Source organism: Rhinolophus sinicus, linkage group LG10 (genome assembly GCF_036562045.2).
Source record: "Rhinolophus sinicus isolate RSC01 linkage group LG10, ASM3656204v1, whole genome shotgun sequence".
Lineage (NCBI taxonomy): Eukaryota > Metazoa > Chordata > Mammalia > Chiroptera > Rhinolophidae > Rhinolophus > Rhinolophus sinicus.
Window position 1 is genome coordinate 43,627,641 of NC_133759.1, and position 23,825 is coordinate 43,651,465.

At 36.3% G+C, this 23,825-nt stretch overlaps 1 protein-coding gene across 14 annotated transcripts in view; it reads right to left on the bottom strand.

The window, feature by feature from the left end:
• SETD5 (SET domain containing 5) overlaps positions 1-23,825 on the bottom strand; it is a 74,269-nt gene extending 50,444 nt beyond the window's left edge. For all 14 annotated transcript variants that reach the window (XM_019748273.2, XM_074313041.1, XM_074313043.1 and 11 more), the window contains exon 1: positions 23,686-23,825. The gene's annotated coding sequence lies outside the window, so the exon portion shown is untranslated. The remainder of the gene's footprint in view (positions 1-23,685) is intronic.

Sequence of the window (23,825 nt, forward strand, 5' to 3'; positions counted from 1 at the left end):
AAAAACCATTTTATACTCCCACAAACAGTGGAAAGGCTACATTTTCTCATAAGGTTTAAAATAATTTCAGTTCTTTCCTCATAGTCTTTTCCTTAGAAAACTCTCTACATTCTAAAAGAAAACCCTAAAATGAAAGTTAACTGTAAATTCTCAACAATTCTGCGATACAATTTTAAGACTACTGATTAGATATGCTTTTGTTCTCTAAAATGCTGATAATTAAATAGATCTCCGTTGCTTTTTCACTAAATTTGGGTTGGGACCTTCAAAATAAAATCTAGAGAAAGCAGTATTCCAAAACCAAAGTATTTTCTTACAGTTGTCCCATGAGATAACTTTTAATTCTTTTAATAAATGCACCAGGCTCTAAATTTCTTTTCCCAGTAATGAAAAAACAAATTATGCTAGCCATCTGTAATCTAGCTGGCATCTGCAGGATTCTGACTGAAAATGCAAGTAATCTAGAAGATCTGAGCTCTTTCAGTTTCAAACAGGTTCTCAAACTCTGTTCTAGCAGTTCTACCTCAGTAGTATAAAACATGATGCCTTCATTTTTTAATTATCCTTAGAAAGAGAAGAAACTATAAGAGTCCTGTCAATATTTATTTACTAAAAGAGCCAAAATATTGACTAAATTTGTACTGTAGCTACAAATTCATTTGGGTACTCCATCATGACACCAGACAACCACAAGGTCCAAACCCTCTCCTTTTCGCTGCGCTGGCACTAGCGCCTAACCAGAGTTTGGATGCAGAGCTAACTATCCTTTTTCCTTTGAAATGTTTCGCAGACTATATCCATCCATTCACCAACACTACTCTACACACCTTATGATTCCAAGGTCTCACTAACTCTGGGCTCTCAACCCTCCAATCTATTCTTCATTCTTCCATGACAGTTAAGCCTCCCGGAGCAGAACTTTGATCTTTATCACTCTATTAGGAATCTACAATGGCTCCCTACATGCCTATTGGGTTAATTCAAACTCCTCTGCCTAAAGGGAACAAGACCTTCTTTGTTAATTAGCTACTAAACTGTTTCTTCTCCTTTAAAATTTTGTTCAAGTATGAACAAATAGTGACTTATCCTGTATGATACGCTATTTTTTACATCTTTAAAAAACTATTATGAAAAATGTCAAACAAACACAAAAGCAGAGAAAACCCCATTATTAACTCATAGCACCTACCCAGCTTTCATCAACAATCAACTCAAGGCCAATCTTATTTTATCTTGTAACCTCTCTTCCACAGCATTATGTTACAACAAATTCTAGAAACATTAGTTATATACATCACATCTGCTTAGTAGAGTTGTCCCTTTTTTATTATAAAAATGGGTGAGAGAGGTCTCCTTATAATGATAGGTGGTGATAAGGAAAGAAAGGCCATCATTCTGCAAAAATTAAGATGGATGAAGAGCTTAATGCTGAGTAATGTTTATGTGTTAAAATTATAATTATGACTATTAAAAATGCCCATTATTTTTCTTAAGGAAAAATCATTGTAATTATTTTTTTAACATGAATTTGTTGATAAAATTTCTTTTGTTCTTAATGCAAATTTCTCCTTATAGCAGAGCTAACTGCACGTATACCCATAACTCAGCTGTGACATAGCATTACTATGTATACTCTATGTCAGTAAATAAAAATGGATAAAACACAGAAGAAATACCCCAAAGATGGTAAAGCATAATATTCCATAAACCTATGTATTAAAGATAACAACAGATTACATTATAGAACAAATGGCTCATCTGAGATAGTGGCCAGTTGGTCTCCTTATTTTTAGTGAGCAGTTTCTTTGAATACTAGGGGAGTCTTAGAGTAATGACAACCTTAGGGTAAAAAGGATCACCTACACCACTGAGGTAAATTTTTCAGTTAAAAAAAACAACTCAGTAATAATGGTGAATGTCACAGAACAAAAACAACTGAGGTGCATATGGATAATTCCTATATGAACCACAAAGCACACATATCTTAAGGTTCAGTTAGTAGAAAATATTACTGACAGGCACAAATCACTGTCAATGCAAATACACACCACTACACATTCTATTACCAACTACTCCTCAGAAGATATACTGATAACAGTAAAATTGAACTTAGAATAATTTGCAATTTAAAAAATAACAGTGATAGAAGATAACAATCAACCAGTAAAACCCCACAACACACTGATATACATTGTTTTGCCTCAGCATAAAATTAGCCTGTATTTACTCGTATAGTAGGTTACTGAGTAAAATGAAATCTTTGGAGCGGTGAGTACATTATTTCCCTAGAAGCCTGAGGATGAACATCTATGGCCAACTAGTTGGTCCACAGAAACTTGTTGAGACCCAGAAACTTCAAGAGTTACCATCATGCAAAACATCAAAATACTGTAAAGTTTTTCTCTGGCAAGCTTAATATTAAAATTTAAAAACCTTGACACAGATGCTCATCTTTGGTCCAGTTTCAGTAAACATTTCAGCCATATTTAGGCCAAAATTCTCATTAATTAATTAATACTTAAATGAATTAGCCCCAGGACACTGACAAAATAGTCCTTTTTAGTTAATGAATACAACTGGAATAGTAAGCTGCTCCAAATTCTTATGCAAAATATAATCACAACCATATACTACACTAAAATTGCCCAGTTATTTTATTGTCTCCTTTAATTAGCTGTTGGTTTTCCTGTCATATCAGAGTTTGACCATAAGCAAAGCTCAGAATTCTAGCACCAAATAGAGTAACACAAAGAATCTTAGGATTTGCCTGCTATTTTCCCATTTTAAGACATCTTCTATTTACAAATTTATTTTTACCTAAGTAAAACATTTTTAAATACTGAATATTACTGTTTCTGAATACTGTATTTCCTTTTCTGGTACTTAGTAACCAAGTACTTGGCAATCAATATAAAAATTAGGGTGCTTTTTTGAACCCTACACCTCAGATTATGAAATTTCTTGTAGACCACCTCTAATAACATTATAGAGTAGTGGTTCCCAATCTTTTTGGGGAAAAGGATAGTCTTTTAAGAGAGCAAAAATTTTTTGGGGCGGTGGTGGTAGTGATGGAAGAAATGGGTGGAGGGGGTCAAAAGGTAGAAACTTCCAGGTATAAATAAGTCCTGAGGATGAAATGTACAGCATGGTGACAATAGTTAATACTGTTTTGCATATTTGAAAGTTGCTAAGAGAGTAGATCTTAAAAATTCTCATCGCAAGAAAAATTTTTTTTGGTAACTATGTAAAATTATGGATTTTAACTAGACTATCATGATCATTCTGCAATGTACAGAAATACCAAATCATTATGTTGTACACATGAAACTAGTATGTCAATTATACCTACCTTAACAAACTGCAATAAACAAAATTTTTTTTTTAACAAGACCATTAGGGTGGGCCCTAATCCAACACGACTAGTGTCCTTATAAGAAGGGGGAACTTGGACATACAAAGAGACAGTAGGGATGTGTGTGCAGAGAAAGATGACCATATGAAGAGGCAGCAAGAGGGCAGCCACTTGCAAGCCAAGGAGAGAGGTTTTGGGAGAAACCAATCCTGCTGGTATCTTTTTTTTGGGGGGGAGGGGAACAGGACTTTATTGGGGAACAGTGTGTACTTCCAGGACTTTTTCCAACTCAAATTGTCCTTTCAATCTTAGCTGTGGAGGGCGCAGCTCAGCTCAAGGTCCAGTTGCCGTTGTTAGCTGCAGGGGGTGCAACCCACCATCCCTTGCAGGAGTCGAACCAGCAACCTTGTGGTTGAGAGCCCACTGGCCCATGTGGGAATCGAACCGGTAGCCTTTGGCGTTAGGAGCACGCAGCTCTAGCCGCCTGAGCCACCTGGCCGGCCATCCTGCTGATATCTTGATCTTGGACTACTGGCCTCAAAAAGTACAAAAAATTGTATCTGTTGACTAGGAAAATACAGTTTAAAAAAAAAGAAAGAAAACATATATGCATATATTTAGATCCTTTGCAATTGGGGCTTCTGGCCCACAAAGTACCAGTGTCCTAGAATAATAATTACAAACAACTGACGATAATTCTGTACAAGATCCTTTCCTCTTATGCCCTTAAGAACCATTACCTATTTAGCCATTACAAGACTACCCAATTTATACCCTGGTAAATTTACCAGATGATACTTATTAAAGATGACAAAAAAAGAGAAACAAAACAGATTCCTTCCTAAGAAGGTATCATCTTTGACCTATTGGGCCAAACCACCTATTGGGCCAAACCACCATGAAGCCCCTATTTAAGCAATGATATCTTCACACTCATCCCTGAATTCTAAAAAATTACATGACCCATGGGTCTTCAACGAATTTAGGATTTCTTAAGAATCCACTAAGATTCAATGTTGTGTTTCGCTTTTTAAATTCCAATCTTCCACAATCTGTATAAGAAAGCAGAAGAAAACCCACCAGGCTTTCCATCTGCCCTAGTATCAATATTCAAAAATTGATCCTTGGTATGGGTGTAACCAGCTTGTTGCTGTTTACCTAGCAGATTTCAAACTTTGAACACTCATACTTGTAAGAATTCCTACCAATTCTGCTTTGGTGAACTCAAAGGAAACAATATTTGCCTAATCTCTTCTTTGAGGGATCTATAAGAAATGTTTATTTGGCTATCAGCCAATTACAATACATAAACACTAATTTACAAAGCAAAAAGTTTTAAAGAGCAATGTTTGGGACCACTTATCACCATTCCTTATTCTATCAAAATACAAATTCCTTTAGGAAGACCTGTTATTAACCCCTTCCTTTTAAAAAAGTATTTTCTTTTGGAAAACATTGAGTTTACCAAGCACAGTTGAAAGCGCATCTATGCCAAGTTAATACTGAGTAAAACTGAGCAGACTTCAATCTTTAGTAGCAACATTATTTGCATTTTCAAAAATAAAAACTAAAATCACAAATCATTTCTTTATAAGCAAACAAGTAAGTATGTTCACAGTGGGTTTTGTGGTTTGCAACTTGGCCCAATAGGTCAATGGGAGACACCTTTTCAGCCTAAGAAGAATCAACTGAGTCTAGTATCTTGCTCTCTTAGGAACCAAATCCTAGGGTACCTGTAGTACGTAACTTTTTTGAAGAGTGATCACAGATTTCTATGAGAACCTGGTAAGGACCATGAACCTTTTCCTCAGAAAAACTCAGACAAAACTTGTAGAACTTCTAGGAATTCATGGGTCTCTGCTCTATACCCTTTCCCAAACTGCAGACAGTCTGGGATGAAGGAAGCCCGTAATGGACTAACTGGTGAGGTATGGGTGATTGCAAGAGGACCATTAACTATTTTTTTTTTTTTTAATACCAAGGAAGCCAGAATTTATAATTACTCCAGTAGGGGACAATGCTCAATAAAAATCTACCTATTTTTTCTTTCTCTATTCAGATCCAGGAGCCTCATCCAATTCCAGGAAAAGAATCCTAAAGAAAAAAAGGTCAAAACTACAGGACGGGTCGCAGTACCCAAAGTTAGGAGGAGAGGAAAGGATAGATTATATTGGTGGAGGTGGAAGGCTCTTTTAAGCTACGTAACATGGCATAGAAGATTCTGGAATCATAAGGACTTGACTCACCCTATTACTAATTGTGTGATTACTCTGATGCATTTTGTTCATTTGCAAATCACTATTTTGAGAATTGAGATAACATTCTTAAGAGAACCTAGCAAGATATTTGGCACATTACAAGCACCCAGCTTTTGGTATGCAGGGTTCCCATACTATATTAAAGAAATAAATAGAGCACATAAAGAAGGCGAACAGGAATCACTTTCCTGTTTCCAAGGCAATAGTGTGAAATGGAGGAGAGGAATTTACAGTTTGAGTTCTGTTAGTAATTTGTCGAATCCACTAATACCGTGTTTCCCTGAAAATAAGATCTAGCCAGACAATCAGCTCTAATGCGTCTTCTGAAGCAAAAATTCCTATCAGACCCGGTCTTATTTTACTATAAGACCGGGTCTGATAGGAATTTTTGCTTCAGAAGACGCATTAGAGCTGAATGACCGACTAGGTCTTATTTTTGGGGAAACACGGTACTGACGTTTGCTAATAGTCACAGAAAAACCTTCACCCTTCGTCAAATATCCTATTAATTTTCTTTGAGAAATCTTGATTGTTTGGCATTGATCTGATATTTATTAGATACCTTTTCAGAATTTCAACCATCTCAGAAAATGAAATCTATTGTATCCTGAACATATCGTTAATTTACCCTTTTGATTCCTCAATCTTCATCAGGAATGCTTTCTAGAATCTACAAAGACTTCTTTAAAATATGAAAATTTAATTTTAGTAAAAAGTTATTATATACCTACACAGTCATTCTATTTTTCTGTTGATTGGAAATATCATCTAATAGTCATGAGGAATTGGGCTCAGAGGGCAAGTAGCACCAATGGGGAGACTGTTTACTAGCCTGCTTTAACAAGATCCACAACAGCCACATCTATAGATACTTTTAAACTTTAAAACTTTTTATTGTGAAAAATTTCAAATAAGTATAAAAGTAAAAATTTACAAAAAGTCATTTACTTATTGTTGTTTGAATAATTACCAATTCATATTCAATCTAGTTTCATCTATTACCTCGCCTCCATTCTAACACAAACACTAGCAACATATCATTTCATCTATATACATTTCAGCATGTATTTCTAAAAGATAGATTCTTTTGAACAACAGAACCATGTATGAATTTTAGTCACTCTGTTGTTTTGGGGGGATGGGGAAAGATAACATTAGCACATCATTTTGTTCTTTCCTAGAACTCCCTATCTCTAAAATAGAAAGATAGGGAACATGGTATAATGAAAAGATTCCGGAATCATAAGGATTTGTCATTCAATCTGAACTCATTTGAGCATTCCTCAATCTCACTTTAATCTCAAAATATTATAAACAAACATAACTTCCAAAACACTGAAGAGGAGGGAACACTTCCAGACTCATTTTATGAGGCTAGCAGTACCCTGATATTAAAGCCACACAAGACTACTACTACTACTGCTACTACAACAACAACAATAAAAACAAACAAATGAAAAAAAAAAACAGGCCAATATTCCTGGTGAACACAGATACAAAAGTTCTCAACAAAATATTAGCAAACTGAATTCAACAGTACATTAAAAGGATAACATATCATGATCAAGGGATTTTTTTCCTGGGATGCAAAAATAGTTCAACTACCCAAATCATAAATGCGCTATACCACATTAACAAAATGAAGAATAGCGGGTGGCTGGATGGCTCAGTTGGTTAGAGCGTGAGCTCTCAACAAGGTTGCTGGTTCAATTCCTGCAAGGGATGGTGGGCTGCACCCCCTGCAACTAAAGATTAAAACAAAAAACAAAAAACGGCAACTGGACTTGGAGCTGAGCTGAGCCCTGGAGAAACACACTGTTCTGTAATATTTCCCAATAAAATAAAATAAAAATACTATAAAAAAATAAAATAAAAATCATATGAGCATCTCGAACAGAAAAAACATTTGACAAATTGAACATCTTTTTCATGATACAAACTCTCAATAAATTAAATACAGAAGTACCTCAACATAATAAAGGCCATGTATGACAAACCCACAGTTAACATCATACTCAATGGTGAAAAGTCGAAAACTTTTGTTTTAAGATCAGTAAGAAGACAAAGATGCCTACGCTTGCCATTTTTATTCAAAATAGTACTGGAAGTCCTAACCAGAGCAATTAAGCAAGAAAAATAAAAGGCATCCATATCAGAAAGAAGTAAAACCATCTGTTTGCAGATGACATGGCACTACATCTAGAAAACCTTAAAGATTCCACCAAAAAGTTAGAATAGTCAAGTTGCAAGATATAAAATCAATATACAAAAACCAGTTGCATTTTATACAAATGATAGGAAGGAAAGTAAGAAAACATCCCATTTACAATAACATCAAAAAGATTAAAAGACCTAAAGAGGGCTAAAGATTAAAAGACCTAGCCGGACCATTCAGCTCTAATGCGTCTTTTGGAGCAAAAATTAATATAAGACCCGGTCTTATTTTAATATATGATTGGGTATAATATAATATGTGGGTCATATATTAATTTTTGCTCCAAAAGACGCATTAAGAGCTGATGGTCCGGCTAGGTCTAATTTTTGAGGCAACATGGTAGGAATATGTTTAACCGAGGAAGTGAAAAATCTGTACACTCAAAATTATCTAAAGCATTGGTAAAAGAAACTGAAGACAGAAATGAATGGAAAGATATTCCATGCTTGTGGACTGGAAAAATTACTATTGCTAAAATGTTCATACTACCCAAAGGGATCTATAAATTCAATGTGATCCCTATCAAAATTCCAATGGCATTTTTCACAAATAGAAAAAAATCCTAACATTCCTTTCATGGAATCATAAGACCCTGAATAGTTAAAGCAATCTTGAGAAAGAACAAAGCTGGAGCATAACACTTTCTGATTTGAAACTATATTACAAAGCTATAAGAAGTATGATAAAAATATATGGTGTTTAAATGAAAAATAATGACATTAAAAGTCGCATTGCCATTAATCCCCCTCAAAATACTCTCCCTCGCTTCAAACACACTTATCCCATTGTTCTCGCCACTTTCTGAAGCAGCTCTGGAAGTCCTCTTTCTTGAGTGTCTTTAGTTGCACCGTCGTGGCTGCTTTGATGTCCTGAATCGATTCAAAACATTTACCTTTCATGGTCACCTTGACTTTGGGGAAAAGCCAGAAGTCACATGGTGCCAGATCTGGTGAATAAAGTGGATGAGGACACACCGTAACGTTTTTATTTGACAGAAATTGCCATACCAGAAGCGATGCGTGACACGGAGTGTTGTCATGATGAAGGATGAAGTAAAGACACAAAAGAGAACTTCCAAAACTGCTTCAGAAAGTGGCAAAAACAATGGGATAAGTGTGTTTGATGCGAGGGTGGCTATTTTGAGGAGGATTAATGGCAATGTGTCTTTTACTGTAATGATTTGTTTAATTTAAACATTCACCGTATCTTTTGGTCACACCTCGTAGTTATCAAAGTAGATGACATATTGGTATAGCAACAGATACATAGATCAATGGAACAGACTAGAGGGCCCAGAAATAAATCCATGCATATATGGCCAATTAATTTTTGACAACAGGGCCAAGAATATACAATAGGGAAACAACAGTCTCCTCAATAAACGCTGCTGGGAAAACTAAACATTCACATGCAAAAGAATGAAACTGGACCACTAGCTTATACCATATACAAAAATCAACTCAAAATGGACTTGAATATAAGACTTGAAACTGTACAACTCTTACAAGAAAACAATAGGGGGTAAGATCTTTGACAATGATCTTATTAATGATTTTTTTTTGGATTTGACACCAAAAGCAAGGGCAACAAAAGCAGAAATAGTCCAGTAGGACTACATCAAACTAAAAGCTTCTGCACAGCAAAGGAAAAACCATCAACAAACCACTAAGGCAATGCATGGAATGGGAAAAAAATTTTGCAAACCACATATACACTAAGGGGTTAACAAAAAAAATGTATAAGGAACTCATACAACTCAATAGCAAAAAACAAAACAAATTTAAAAAATGGGCGAAGGATCCGAGTATTTCCCCAAAGACATAAAAAGGACCAATAAGTCCTTGAAAAGCTGCTCAACATCACCAATCATCAGGGAAATGCAAGTGAAAACCACCATAAGGTGTCACTTCACACCTGTTAGGATGGCTATTATTAAAAAGACAGAAGATAACAAATGCCAGTGAGGATGTGGAGAAAAGGGAACCTCTGTACACTGTTGATGGGAATGTAAACTGGTACAGTCACTACAGAAAACAGTATGAAGGTTTCTCAAGAAATTAAAAATAAAACTACCATATGATCCAGCAATCCCACTTTGGGTAATACATACCTACAAAGAAAACAAAATCACTATCTCAAAGAGATTATCTGTACTCTCATGTTCATTGAAACACTATTCACAATACCCAAGGTACGGAAACAACGTGTCTGTCAAAGGATGAATGGATTAAGAAAATGTGATATCTACCTACCTACCTACATCGGAATATTCAGCTACAAAACGATGTCATTTGTGACAACATGGATGAGCCCAGAGGGCATTATGCTAAACAAAAGTAAGCCAGAGAAAGACAAATACTGCATGGTATCACTTATATGTAGAATCAACAATAAATAAAAAATTGACCTTACAGAAACAGAGTAGAATGGTGGTTGCCAAAGGCTGGGGTGTACAAAAAATGAGAAGTTAATGAAAAGGTACCAACTTTCAGTTATAAAGATAAATGAGGTCTAGGATCCACTGTACAACACAATGACTACAGATAATTCTGTATGTATTATGTAATAGAAGTTTGCCAAGAGATTAGAATTTAAGGATTCCCACCCCTCCATTAAAATTTTAACTACCTTATGACTCAGCGATTCCTTTCCTGGGTATTTATCCAAAGAAACGCAAAACACTAATTTGAAAAAATATATGCACCCATTTACTGCAGCGTTATTCACAACAGCCAAGATATGGAAACAACCCAAATGCCCATCAATAGACAATTGGATAAAGAAATTGTGGTACATTTACACAATGGAGTATTACTCTGCCACACAAAAAATGAAACCTTATTTGCAACAACATGGATGGACCTAGAGGGTATTATGCTAAGTGAAATAAGACAGACCGAGAAAGACAAATACTATATGATCTCACTTATACGTGGCATCTAAAGAACAGAATAAATGAGCAAATGACACAGAAAGTCTCATAGATACAGAGATGGTTGCCAGATCGGAGGGGGGCTGGGGGATGGGTGGGAAAGGTGAAGGAATTAGGAAGTACAAATTGGTAGTCACAAAATAGTCACAGGGATGTGACATACAATACAGGGAATATAATCAATAATGCTGTAAAGACTACAAAGGGTGTCAGATAGGTACTGGACTTATGGGGGGGGGGAGAACCAATTCACCAATTATATATAAATGCCTAACCACTGAGCTATACACCGGAAACTAATATAAAATACTGAATGTCAACTATTAAATATATACGTATGTATATACATACATATACATAGTCACAGGATGTAAAGTACAGCATAGGGAATATAGTGAATGGTACTGTAATAGCTACGTACGGTGTCAGAGGGACTTGGTGGGTTATCAGTTCGTGAGGGGTGTAAATGTCTAATCATTATGTTGTTGAGTACACCTGAAACTAATAAATTTTACAAAGATTTCATTTAAAACTTACAAGAATCAAACAGTTTGAATTTTAAACGACAGTTAAAAAGTAGATGACATTCTTTCTAATATTTAAATTTCAGGTCTAAAGGTGAACCATTCAAGAAAATGTTAACTGATGAGCTTTCTATTACAAGCAGCACCAGTGTCCACAGTGGTAGCTGGGTTTAAATATCTGAAATCATTGGAGACGAATGGAAAATGATCTAGCATTTCAGGAGAGGTAATTTTTACTAAAGAAAGTTTCTTACCATAAGTGTTTATATTAAGTAAAGAAATTGTGGTTCCAGAAAAATAGAAAAGTCCATGTTCCTCTTCCATGGCCTAAAAATACCAGTCATTGAAAAACCTTGAAGCAGATGAGTGAAAAACCTTGAAGCAGATGAATTTTAGCAAATTAACTTAAATGCTTCTGTGTTACAAAAGTACCACAACAAAATATCCCTTTAAATAATCACAATGAATCTGTCAAGTCTTGCATACAGGGACAAGGAGAGAACAGGGTGGAAAAGACTAGAAGCTAGATTTCTCTGACTATATGCATATTTGTAAATTTCACTTAGTAGCTATATTTTACATAATTATGAAACGAAAACCCCTGAAAAATCTGAAAGTGAAATGAAAAAAATTCACCGCGTATCAAGTTGGTGGCATAACTCTACAGAAGAACGATTCCAAGTTATTTTTTATTTTTAAATTTTAAAGAAGGGTATAGCTCACAGTGGCTGAACCGTCAATCTTGGTGCTACCAGCACCTTGCTCTAACCCAGCTAACCAGCCACCCCCCAAGTTATTTTAAAACATTGTATTAGATTGGTGCAAAAGTAATTGCTATTTAAAAGGTTAAAAATTGCAAAAACTGCAATTACTTTTGCATCAACCTAATGATTTGACTGTATATTTTTTGGAGGGACATATCCTAAGGACAAAAACAAACAAACAAACTCACTCACTTTCCAGTAAGCATGTTGCTCTGAGATTCTAAAACTGTTGTGTGTGTGTGTTGTGGGATAAAGCAAAGAGTAATTAATTACAGTTGGAGTCAGCAGAAATTGGAATTTTGAGTATGGGGAAAAGATTAGGTTTACATAAATATACAGTATTGAACTCGAAATAAAATTTATCAAACACTAACAACTGATATTTAAAAAAAAGGGAAAGAAATCCCTTTTTAGTTCTGTCCCTTCGAAAGATCTAGAAACAGGAACCAACTCAAGAGCAATGAACACTCCTAGAACCCAGACTATGGTCTTTAAGTACCATTTCCACTAAAAGAAACCAGGTTTTGCAAAAGTAATTCTAGGTTTGGGACAGGAAATGTAAAATACAATCCTGGAACATCTTGTCATATGGAAGGAAAAAAAAAAAAAGGCAAGCAGGGAAGCGACTGAGAATGAATAAAAAGGACTTAGAAACTAAGAGTCAAATGTGGGACAATTTGAATGTCAAAAATAATAACTGCAAGAGACTGAAACACATCAAATGTATTTAAAACTACAAGTACACAACAATAACACTTCATTGATCACCTTTGGAGGTTGCTAGATTACCAACCCATTATTCTGAAAACTGGTAAGGGGCAAAAAACAGGTACATGTCTTGCCTTTTGTATTCAAATTGTATCTTAGGGTAACCAAATAGTACTAAATGAGAAGGAGTTTTACAGAAAATAATGAAGTAGTGATAAAATATCATCACAACCATAAAGGAAATAATGGATCTAGGCCTGTTGCTCTCAAAGTATGGTTTGAGAACTCCTGAATGTTTCCGAGACTTTCAGGAGTATGTAAGGTCTTTTCCTTTTCAACTACATATCTGTGTTAGGACAGATTTTTTTTCATAATCTTCAACCAAACAACTTATCATACAAATTAAATGTAGAAGCAGTTATGAGAAAGCAGTTGTCTTCTATTAAGACAGACACTAAAGAAATTTGCAAAAATGTAAAACAATGTCACTTAAAAATTAGTTATTTTTCATGAAAATCACATTTATTGTTATTTTAAAATTAGTTAATTTAAAAATTTTGTTTTTATTTTTAATCTGGTAAATCTCCATGCAACCCATACAAACAAAAACTCTTTGGAACCTTCAATTTTTAAGAGTGTCAAGCTTAAGAATGGCTGATCTAGGCAATAAATAACAACAGCTGCTTAACATCACATAGACAGGTAGGTGGATATTATGTAACTCTTAATGGAAGTACACAGTACTCTTATAAGGCATACTTGCAATAGAGGTAATTACTAATTTACATGAAATATGGGCAGGGGATCATCTAATAGAATACATTAAATCACACCATGTAGATGCAACCTCCAAAGTCTAAAGAGTAGGAACTTTAAACGATGATAAATTCCTTTAACTATATTATGTGAAAAAGAGGGAGAGAGAACCTATAAATCAGAAAGAATCAAATTCGTAAACCAAGTGCATTAAATGTATGAACCTTATCTTGATCAAATGGAATGGTTTAAATAAAATCCAAAAGGAGTCCATTTTTCTATTCCCTCTATTTTATTGTATTTGGGCTTTTTTATAACAAAAAATTAATTAAATCTCTATCTCCTCTCTCACCACCAATTAAAAGAAAAAGGCATTCTAAAAAACTGCTCATGTGGAAATGGGGATTCAGAGGCCAACAGACAAATCCTAGCAGAGAGGAGAATCAGAAGAGCTCTGTAAAAGAAAAATGGGTTGCTGTATGGTGACAGAAAGTTCCATGATCCTGTAAAATTAGAGTGAGCATATAATTTATGGTCCAAACTGGGACATTTTGAGAGTGAAAGGGGTGCTATTAGTAATTATGCAGTAGGCATAAACCAGGACTGTCCCAGGGAAACCAAGACATATGGTCACTCTAACTATAAGACTAAATTTTTAAATCATTTTCACAAAAGATACTCAACTCAATCCTTTGGGTAACTATTTTCCATAGAAAAACATTCCTATTATTAGTTTTCAGAAAAACTAAGGCATTCTATACAAAAAAAGTACTTTTCATCTCACTTGCCTGGCACATAATTACTTCATAAAGCGGGATATGTCTACTTCTCTTCTTGTTGCTCTCAGTGTACTCTGCAAAATTCCAGCAATTCCTTTTCATGACAAACCATGAGAGGAAAGTTACACTTACCCAGAACCCTGCTTTTCTAAAAATACATGTCTTCCCCTGGGCCTCCACACATGGTCCAATCAGAGTCCTACTCAGCTTATGAACAGATACCGTATTCCTAGCAACACTTCAAATATTAACAGCCTAGAGGTTAAGTAAGGAAGAGTGAGGTAAAAACATCTGGGTCAGGTCAACTAACATGGGCTCCAAACAGCAAACCTTGGGGCTGGCATTATTACCTACTTGGTCTAAGTGGAATGTCTACTTAGGCTCTCCATATGTGATATTAGCATAATTTTCATTTCTTGGATTCTAGTAAGTATCTGATTTTAAAAATCTGATTATCGCGTATATAACATGCCGCTAATAAGTTAATTTGTGAATATTTAATCTGTGACTACCTATTTAATCTGTGACTATTTTATGCCACATCATAGGTTTTTAAATAGAGTAAACTTCAATAAAAGTAGCCTAAATATGTAGCCTCATCTTAAATGTACATTGAAACCATGTCAATCTACCATTATTTTGTTCTATTACTAAGCTATGACATTAAAGTTCTAATTGCCATAAATTAAATTTATCTAACAAGAACAAAAATCATTAAAAGAGGACTTCAAATTTGGGTTGCTACATTTTCCTCAGACCTGTTTTTTTTTTTTAAAAGGTCATTCTCCTAATATTTTTCAGGTTGTACGCATACAGACATTTAATTCACATGGATATCGTAGTTTGCACCATAGAAATTGAGAACATAAAAATGTATGCATTCGTACAATAATCCGGCGCTGCATTGGGCATGCAATCAATCATACTGCCCAACAGTCCTTCTCTTTGTTCTACATTAAGAGGTTAAACTCTTTTGTCTAGAACTGAAATAAAGTTTTTTCTTTTAAAGTGCCCTAAGACTCTGCCCCAAATATTATCATAAACATTTGTTTTTTAAATGGCCATATGTAACTGTGGCTCTTCCCCTTCTGTCTGGTTTCTTATAAAACAAGTCAACTCTCAACAGCCTACGTTAATAAAGGAAAAGGCAACAAAAATGCAGAGGCAGTCTAATTGCCTACAGGTCCTTCCAGGTTCTTCCTCATAAATAAAATCTTCCCTGGATACCAAGAATGCCCAAACAGATGATTATTAGCTGCAGACCACCCTCCTTCACCAAGCTGTGAGAGTACAAATTGTATGTGTTGTGGCATGCACAGAGGTTGGTGGAAGGAAATAGAATTTTTCAACACAGGCCAAAGATCGGAACAGGACAGGAATAAAAAACCATGGAGACGGGGGAGGCGGGGTAGAAGAACCCTCATATAAAATGACAAACAATGGGTACAAATATAAAACAATGAGATCCATCTGGACATATATTAAAATTAACATGTCAACATTATTAAATATGCTAACATGATAATGGAACAGCCTAACCAAATCATAAGAATTATGAAATAATCCTCTTACTACCGTGTTTCCCTGAAAATAAGACCTAGCCGGATGCATTAGAGCTGATTGTCCGCCTAGGTATTATTTTCGGGGAAACATGGTATATTCAGCAGTGCACACACCTTATTACACTTCTGAATTTTATTTGAGTCTTCACATTTCAGGAGTGAGGAGGAGAAAATCTCAGCACCAGAAGACAACAATAAAAATAAAATTTCTTGGTATTTTGGGGGAGGGGAGTGTTGTGGGAAAAAGAAGCTTGAAGAAAAAATTCTGAAGAATGAAAAATTTGTATTTGAACTATTAATTTCACGTCCACTAAGATAAAGGGGTAAGCATAAAACAAAGGTCTGATTTTTTTAACCTTATTTTAGTCATAAATCTGAACCACACAGGTTAGTAATTCCCAATACAAACTGCAGATATTATCTATGTAGGAGATTTTCCCTTTCTTTTAGCTAATAATGCAGTGGCATCTGGTGGTGTTAATGACTGTGTGAACAGCCAATGAAAAATTAAGTATGCTTAAAAATATTTTTCTGTAAAGCTGAGAACCTGAAATGGTTATCAAGAGAGAAAGTAGAAGATACTGAAGTTACAAAATCTCTTTTTCTACTGACTTAAGAATAGGACAAATGAACTTTGTATTTAAGTACATACAAACAAACCCATAACCATAGTAAAAATCATATTAGCCCGTCTAATTTTCCCCCTTTGTCCTACTTTCTTTTTTGCTGGGGAGAGGCGTTGTGGGATAATAATAGCAGGAAATAAGGTGGAGCAGCTGCAAAGGCAAGATGAGGTACAGTGCTGCGTTTCACCTCCATTCTTGGCTGAGTCTCGTTGAAAATGACATTAGCTGTTTGGGGAGTCAAAGCAGTTATCAAAAACTATGGGATCAAAATGTGCCCCCCCCCCCCCCCCCAGCAACACACACACTGTTGCTAATAACTTTTTAGGGCCTCTGGCAAGATTCAGGTAACAGGAGCAGAAGCCACAATGGAGATTTCTAATTATTTAGGGTGTGTGTGTGTGTGTGTTGTGTACGACTGTGCAAAAACGATGTTTACCTTAGAGCTAACAATGTGGGTCTTAGTACATGTAAACTGCCTGGAATGGAGTCCAGGTTTGGAACTAGATGGCTTCTATTTTAGTCCCACAAATCTATGAAAATAATCCATGTGGATAAATTATAAAGAAATGACTACTCTAAAATTCTATAGTAATATAAAATATAGCCTACTAAATTTCCTGTTAATATTATTGCTATTACTGATGAAGTTCTAACTAACAGCAATGATAATTAATCCAATTTCCCTTTTCAGATCAAAGTATTTCATTACTGCCCCAAATTATACACAGATAGTAAATGACACAAAATTTGGTTAGGTTTGCTTAATATTACAGTGTGCATTAAAAGCAGTTTTTCAGGTATTCTATTAAAACTGCTCGTCTTTGCTAACAGCCACAGCTCTAGACCCATAAGCAAACTTTAACATTCCAGTTTCTTTACTGTCTCTTGCAGTCTGGATAGAAGGCTAGTTTAAGAACTTGCAATATAGGTGGTATCTCAATTCAAGCAACAGATGTACACTTGGAAAACTGAGTTCTAACTAATCATTTCTAAAAACCACATTCTCTTAAAATACATTAAGGCTTGTAAAGAACCTCAGCATAATACTCCTTTATAAAGGAGGAATCCTTTTGCAATCCAAATAATTACTACCTAATCTGTGAATGCAATTCTTTAATAGTATGGTTTCTTTTTAAAAAAAACAACTAGCACACACATTTTACTTGACATTTACTGAAAAGTAACGAAAAATACTGTTCGGGACACTGATACTTTTAACATTTTAATGAAAACTTCCATAGGGGACCAAACTTTGAAATACTTCATTATGATTTTGCTTAAAGGACCAGATAACCCATATATCTCTTCCAACTCTATGATTCATATTAATTCTAATAATATGGGTGCAACTGCCCCACTTTCATTTGGGAGCTGAGCACAAGTGTAACAAACAAGGTTGCCCCAACCCTAAAATGTGGGGGAGGGAGTAATCTCCAGGGAATATCAGGTTCTCCAGGAAGTAGGGATGAGACTGAAACAGTAAGTAGCCTTTTTTCAGTTAGCATTTTACACGATGGCAAACCAACACATGAATGCTAGAGCGTGCTCTCTGCTACTGATATAAAATCTGGACCTAACAATATCCAACTATTTCACAAAGGGAAACAAATTATTCTACCTAATCTGGTCTAATCCCAAACCAAATAAAGACAACGTATGTGTTAAAATGTTTTATTCAGATAGCATATGCTTTAATCCCAACCCAAATAAAAACAATACATGTGTTAAAACGTTTTATTCAGATAGAATAATATTCTTTTCAATTTCTTAATGAGAAATGTGCTGTCAGATGCTCTAGAACTGGTCTACTCAAAGGGTGACTTGTATTTAAGAGTGTGGAGAGCATGGAATTTATTTTCTTTTAACCTATATAAAGCTTCAGTGTTTTAGTTTTTCTTGGAGGAATGGATGCGTCCCTACCAGATATTCAGGGATATACAAAATTTCAGGTTAACGGTATATGGTTGACACAAATTCAATGCTTCAGTGAGAACTACAAATGATATCTTTAATTGTATGCCAAAGTGAATAATCTCCCAGGGAAAAGAACCTTCCACTCCTGTCTTTCCTACCTCCTGCCCCTCCCCCACCAACACTGCCTCCCTGCTGCGCAAAGAGCCCTTTGTCCTGCCCTGCACTTATCTAGCTGTTTGGCCATATTGACAGGCCAACTAGAGGCATAATAAGGGAGTCAGTCTGACATAAGCAGCTGGCAATTTGAAACAAAAATCTTCCTTTTCTACTCAGATCAAATCCTGTTGCAAAGATCTCAGGCTCCTCCCATGCTTTCATTTATTTTTCAAACAGAAGAGCAAAGAATTCGGCATTTTCCCTCAATTAGGTAGTACATCAAAAACTTGATTCCCCAGATAGAAACAATTTCTGTATAAATTCCCATATCCTCCACTTTTTTTGTGATTCACAACATGGGCCAAGGAGTATTCCCAGCTCTGGGTATATACACATAACTAACATGGCTAAGGAAACGATGCTTATTACTTTAGTTTGCCATCAAAACTCGGAGAATTCTCATAGTACAAAGACAGAAGACCACAGAAGAGAAGGCAGTCAGACCAAATCAACAGTTGAATAAACAAGGCAAAACTGGCCAATAATCTTAAGTATTTTAAAAATACTAAGGCATTATTCCAATAAACAGAAAATTCCTTTTCTGCCTTTACATCAAAGATACTTAATGTGACCCTTACATTTCTCCCTGAGGTATTCAGCAAACAAAATCAGTATGATGGAAAAACTGAGGAAGGGTGGGATTATAAATTCCTTGCTCAGTGAGGGCTCCTATAAAGTAGACGGAGATTTAGTTGCATTGTTTCTTTATTATATCTCATAGTTCCCTTCATAAAGTGTTAAGAGTTTGAATATGTTTTGTCAGAATAAGAGAATTCTCTAAAATGGTGCTTTCCAACAGCCCCCTAAGTTCTTGGATATCTTTTACTCAATTTAGACTTGACTGTACAACAGGAAAGTTTTCATACAACTACCTGACTTAACAAAATATGTATTAATAAGTGAAAGAAATTATATTCTCTCACCTTTCATGAACTTCCCTGAAGCTTTATCACAAATCAATCATTGCATCAAGTGAAAGGTTAAAAATACCATTTTACCACATATTTTGGAATTTTTGGCAGTAAGGAATGGTACCAATAACTTTCTCATAGGTACATTACACTTATATTTTTTTTAAGGAGTGCCCCTGAAAGGATGTTAATTAAATTACAAATAACTACCAGTTGTATTAAAATATACACTATTATACATTTTGCAGTCAAAGTAAGTTTTGTTGTAAGATGTCCCTATCAAGAATTTTAGTTTTCAATACCTGGAACAATTTTAAGTAAAATTCACTGCTAGGCCTTTTAGCTTCAAATTAAACTGACAAATCACAAGAATGGAACCGGAAGTTCTAAGAAAATTTTATTCTATTCATGATCCAATTTCTCATTAAGATGTATCCAACAATCATTGACTGTTGTTGACTATGGCCTAATGTTTCCTAAGTTATTTCAACAGTAAGAGGATAAAGTAAAAGTGTTTGTCTGCACATCTGCATTTTGCCCTATATTATCTTCCCGTCTAAAGGCAAAAATTAAATAGCCACTCTCCCCCAGGAAATCCAGAATAACTTCAGAAAGTACTGAATTTCCTGGGCACAAAACAGTATCAGATGATAAATTTTCAAGCATACTGGTTAAATAAATCCTATGAAAAGGGCCTCTATGATCTTTCAGAAAAGGATTACATCAAGATCACAAGGGGTTCCAAACAACAGCAAATACAAGGGGAAAAGCAATTATTTTATAAGGTAACTTATACTAAAAACAGCATATTATAAAATAACTTAAACTAAAAAACATACGTATCTAAAATGTAAAACAGCCACTATGAGTGAAACCATCATTTACCTGGTTTGTTTTATGGCATCTTTTATATATGACAGTAATGAGAGTTAGAACCACCTAAAATATTATCCACGAAAGGTTGTTTCATTAGTCAGCATGTATCGCTGAGACACAATGCAAGCCACATTTGTGAATGACAAAACTCATTTCCATTCTTTCTGGTTACCTGCTACAAATACCAGAGTCATGCTACAAAGTGTTACAGATGATTGTGGGATTTAAATACATTTACACAAAACTGAACACATGAAAATTTTGAGGGAAAAAAATAGGATTCAAGAGTCTTGGGGGAGGGAGAAAATGTATCTGTTAAATATTGCATGTAATCTGTGGTGTATTTGGACGGTGGTTCTCCTTCAAGTACTTCCATACTCAAACTGTTCTGCTTAATCAGAGAGCTTCCCAATGTGCAGGAGCTGTGGGGGGAGGGGAGACCACATAGGGGCTCAGGGACCATCTTCTCAAGTATCCTGTACACTAGACTTACTCAATTTCTGAATATTCCTTCTGGTCTGTCCTATATTTCAGATGGATCACGGTCAAACATACATCCTTGTGATCTTGTAATAAGACTATATCCAATATATAATGAATCCATTTTATAGGTCAAACAGCAAATAAATAATCTAACCTGGAGAAGTCTATTACCAATACAGAAATTAAGAAAATACTTGAGATTCATATTTACAAATCATTCTGAAAGGGCAGTCCTTTTTAGTTTAAGATTCTAAATTTAGTAAAATGTTTAACAAAAACATCTATTCAGTAAGGTAAATATGGCCTAACAACTGAAAGGAAAGAGACAACAAAATGTTAAAATTGAATCAATGATTAAAGAGTTGGAGGAAAAGACGTCAGTTGCAGAAAAAGAACTGATATTTTTCCCCTTTTGGTTCTCAGGAAGATTCTTAAATTCTTATTACTTTGGTTTTAAATGGATTGAAAAATTAACTCTAATGGAACTTTCAGTCCTAGCCAAGCACAAATCTGCATATAAAAACCAAAAATCTGCCCAAAAAACAAAAACCAAAAAAGAAGAAAGTCTTTAACTATAATCCAGTTTCCAGATGCTGATATCCATAAATGGGTAGGTTGTGAATTGCTAATTCTCATCTCCCCACCAATAAAATGCAAACCAGCTCAGCAGTGAAAATTCCCAGGAAAGCAAGGTTTCTTCTTAGTCCTGAAGCAGCCATTGCCTAAGTGCAGCTCCCTGCAGCCAACAGCATTAATGGACGCTGCACTGCTGTCCTTCCCTGGAGACAGCAGCCAGCACTACTCAAGCTTCTCACGTAGCAACCAGAGCTCCAGAGCCAGCAGCTGCTGCTGCCTTGTATACTCACCCCTGTGATCCAACCCAAAGGAACAACCTTCTCCTTACCCCACCCCCACTCTTTACAGTTTTGTGTTTTTTTTTGGACCAATGCTCCCTGCCAGAAGGGCTTGAATTATGCTTTTAGAAAAAAAAAATCCTAAGGTCACCTGTTTGTTTTAAACCAAGGGCTTTTTATTAGAAAAATCAATACCAAATTTCAGATATCCATTTTAATTAAACCAGCAATTTAGGAGTGAAGATTAAGCTTTAGTCTTTAAAAGGCGAATTTTCCAAGCACTCTTTATAGTCAAATTTAAATTTGCAGCTAGAGACAGAGCCTTGTCTTGCCCTACCAAAGGACATAATTCATTTTTCTATCTTAATGACAGTCTGAGTAAACCTTAAAGACTCTAATCCCATAACCGGCCAGAATTTTTGGCTATAGAAGAAAACTAATGATCCTCCTGAGAAAACTGGAAGAAATCCAATAAAAAAATTTTTCCTGTGTCCTCCAAGAGGCCCAGAAACCTCTGTGTAAATATTCTCTGCTTTAGTCCTAGGTCAGATTCCACACATCTAAAATTTCAACTTGCAACTTTTTTCTGAGGGACCTAAAAACATTAATAATATAAAATTAACCACCAAGAAATCGTCCCAAATAGGGGGTACACAAACATTCTCCTGAAAAGCGTAACACTCAACTCAGCTGGACCCTCCTCAATCAAAAGTATAGCTATGTAACATCTGCCCAACAAAAAAATGTTAAATATGACCTTGGTTACAAATAAGTCATTTAAAAGCAACTTGTTTAGTCAAGGGATGAAGGAAATTCGCAGAGAATTTGGGGATTCTTTCAGTACTATGAGCACGGGAAAAATTGGAGAAATGAACTAAAGTGTAGACAAAGCCCCATGAAACCCCAGAGATCTGGGCAAGAAATGAATTACTGGTGAACACATTGCACAAGTAACATGAGAAAGCAGAAAATGCAGGTCATACACGCACTCCTGACCCAGACCAGCAGAGCTGGCTGCAGCATCAGTATCCAAGGGAAAGACCAGTTATTCCTAAGAAGTGAGACGAGCAAAAGAGCTCTATAGAATAAATTAGCATAGAAGGGGCTTTCCCAACAGTTAAACTTTCCCTCTCACGCGATTCACCTACTTAAAAACCAGGGCTTTTTCTCACCGCCATTCACTTCGCATCCCTGGCTTCCACGCAGAGAGAATGGGAATGCATAAAGGGTAAAATTTTCTGCCTTTAAAGACGTTCTCCAACGATCGCTTTCCACGCCCAAGGCAGGGAGAACGACACAATCTGGCTCAACTCCAAGCTCAAACCCTACAAATTCAATAGGGCTATTTTAGAGATACTGGGGCAGACGCCACTGAGAACCCAAGAATGTGAAGTAGGGGTGGCGAAGGTAATGTCCCTAGTGTGGGAAACGTAGCAATCATGTGAGATGGGGACCCAAGAACGAGAGGAAAGGCGTCCAGGAACATTACGGAGGGGAGATCGAGGCCCCCAGAGCCATCAGAGTTGTCACCAGGCCGCGCGAACGAGGGTGGGGGTGGGGGTTAGGGGAGGGAAAAAAAGTATGCCTGTGTATTTTGAGAGGAGAGTAGCGAGGCGCCTATCCTCAAGTCAAAGGTAAACGTGGAGTAGGCAGTTCCCAGGAAAGGAGGTGTAGAGACGTGGGGGGAGGGGAAGCGTCCTGACCCAGGAAAGACATGAAAAGGGTCGTGGGGTCGACTAGATTACGGACGGGGCCTCTCTTCCTGGGAAAGAGAAATGTAACGGTGTACGGGGAGTGGCGAGGGGGGCGAGAAGGGGCAGCATCCTCCTGCTAGGAGCCTGGGAAGAGTCAGGCCCACATCCCAAGAACGAGCGCGGGGAGACGGAGGAGGTGACCCTTCCCTCCCCCGGGGCCCGGTCGTGAGGGTAGGTCCCTCTTTTCTGTCGGACCCTTACCTTGTCCCAGGCGCTGCCGGGGCCTAGGCCCGGGCTGCGGCGCACGGCACTCCCGGGAGGCAGCAGGACTCGAGTTAGGCCCAACGCGGCGCCACGGCGTTTCCTGGCCGGGAATGGCCCGTGCCCGTGAGGTGGGGGTG